Here is a 2,382-nt window from a genome sequence, read left to right as displayed (position 1 = left end):
TCTAGCATATTTTAAAGATTTAATTTAATTTGGGTTTACTGCTAAAAATTCACTTTGGTTTTTAATATGGATCCGGGTCGAGTTTGGAGGTTCTAGTCGGCAGTCGCGACTGAAGGTTAGGTTGTAGGTTTCGAATCTCAAGGATTGGGTCTCGGGTTAAGGTCAGAGTTAGATATCGAATCGTTCTAGAGGGTAAGTGCTCGAGTTCCTAGTTGAATCTCGAGTTAGTGTCAAAGGGTCTCGAGGTTTGGGTCAGGATCAAGTTTTAAGTGTCATGTACTAGGTCCTAGGTCAAGGCCGAGGGTTGGGGCTTAGATCCTAGGTCTCAAGGCTCGAATCTTGAGTTAGGGTTAGATTTAGAGTCAGGTTAAGAGTCTTGGTTCAGGGTGGAGACTCGAGTAGGAGTCCCGAGTTAAAGTTTGGTCCAATTAGATGGTTTCCTCCTAATGAGAATATCCTTAAGAGAAACATTGATGCTTCTTTTGACGTTACTTTGGTAGGAGCGAGTCAGACATGCTAGTCCGTGATTCTCATGGAAACTTCATGAAAGGTCGCTCTGATGATTAGATATGCCGCATGACTCCCTTTTGGTTGAGGCTTTGGGTGTTTGAGAAGCACTAAGCTCGCTAAAGGAACATTTTTCATCAATAACAATTATTGTGGAGATCAAAAGTCTTTGGGTTAAACAAGCATCAGAAAAATCTTACAACAACTCTTAGTTTGTTTTATATTATTATTCGAGATTGTATAGCACTCATGTGTGGCTTTACTTTTATTTCCTCATCTTTTGTTAAAAGACCAGCAAACCAATGTGCCCATTAGCTAGCTCGGGATTTGGGTTCTATGTTGGTTAAACCCCATCTAGCTCAACCTTTCTAACATGCGTGAATAACTTTGCATGTCTCATCTCATATAAGGATCATCACCATTCAAAAGAGGAGAAATCTTCAAAATGATTAACAACAAGACAGGATCAGCTTGAGATCGCAGGCCAGTTGCTTCCAATAATTTAGAGTGCTGGATGATGTCAGATGGTATACATTAGCAATTCAGTACGGTATATTGCTCATGAACTAATAGGAAGCTTGAAACTTTTTCATATGCAAAGTGATATAATACACAACGAAGAGGTTTCCACCAAACTAGGTTCATCTGATATTGTCATTAACAACATTATACAAATGAATGGATCCTTATGTTTAAGTAGATGGGTTCAGAAGAATGTTAATTGAATATTGAATTCAGTCAAGTGGTTCTTTTCTGTTGTGATAAATATCCAAAGTTTACCTCACTAACCCATGGCAGTTGAATATTCTAAGAAAAACTTAATCATACCTAAATCATGGAATGTGATGGACATGGAGGATCGACAGATACAGAGTACACATAGCATTAACCCCTACTGATGGCTTCAAGATAAGCTCCAAAAAATAACACGCAAATGGATGTGTATGTGATTATACTTTCAAAGCATTTAGGGGAATACCTTAAAAGCAGACACATGCTGATGCAGGTGCAATGGAAGTCGGATGATTTTGCATGCTCTCTTTTCATAGATTATATCAACCCAAATGTACTTGCTACTTTGAGTAGTACAACTATCAAAGCTTCGTTTTCCATATTTTGCTTACAACATAAACTACTCCAGCATGAGATATTCACTGCTTTCTTCTCCTTCATTACAGAAATAACAGTTAAACTACCAGAAAAATGAAGATACCACTTGGTTTAATTTAAATTTCCAGAGCTCAAAGCAAAGGACTTGAGTCTTGACATTCATAAAAGATTTTGAATTTGTTTCCCCATGGGAATACCTCATAGTTTTTAACCAAAGTTTCAGGCCATGAGGAGGTGCCACTTTAAGGGCATCCCAACTTCTTAATAGAATTCCAAGATTAACCTTAACCACATTTTAAAAAGAAAGAGTAGTTTATGGAGAAAATAAATCATTTACCAGTATCGAAAAGAATGGCCCCAAATAAGCTAGAATGGATATAGGAGACTCATAAAGTTGATCCCGACTAGTCCAATATCTAGGCATGATTGGTTGTTAGGAATAATTTGAGAAGGATAACAACAGAGTTGTGGCTCTGACAGATCACGGTTTTTCCTCTTCCAAAAGCATACCAATTTGTGGAGTTCCTCTCAAATGTCATATCCCATGAGCTACAAATTAAAATCACCGCACAATGTAATCTTCATTTTTCAAGTTATTCCAAATTATACAAGAATGTTAGGAACTTCAGTGTGACCCTCTTCCAATGGTCAAAGCAACAGCTCCCCTAAACTTGTACCTCAGCCTGGTGGTATTACCTAGAAAGAAGCAATTCATTTTCCTCCATTGTGATAGTGTTCTCTCGTCTTTGGAATGGAACAGTGCCT

The sequence above is a fragment of the Solanum verrucosum genome, unplaced genomic scaffold (genome assembly GCF_900185275.1).
Source record: "Solanum verrucosum unplaced genomic scaffold, falcon-dt-bn FXZP01001278.1, whole genome shotgun sequence".
Lineage (NCBI taxonomy): Eukaryota > Viridiplantae > Streptophyta > Magnoliopsida > Solanales > Solanaceae > Solanum > Solanum verrucosum.
The sequence above is the reverse complement of the archived record's forward strand: the minus strand, read 5'-3'. Positions refer to the sequence as shown.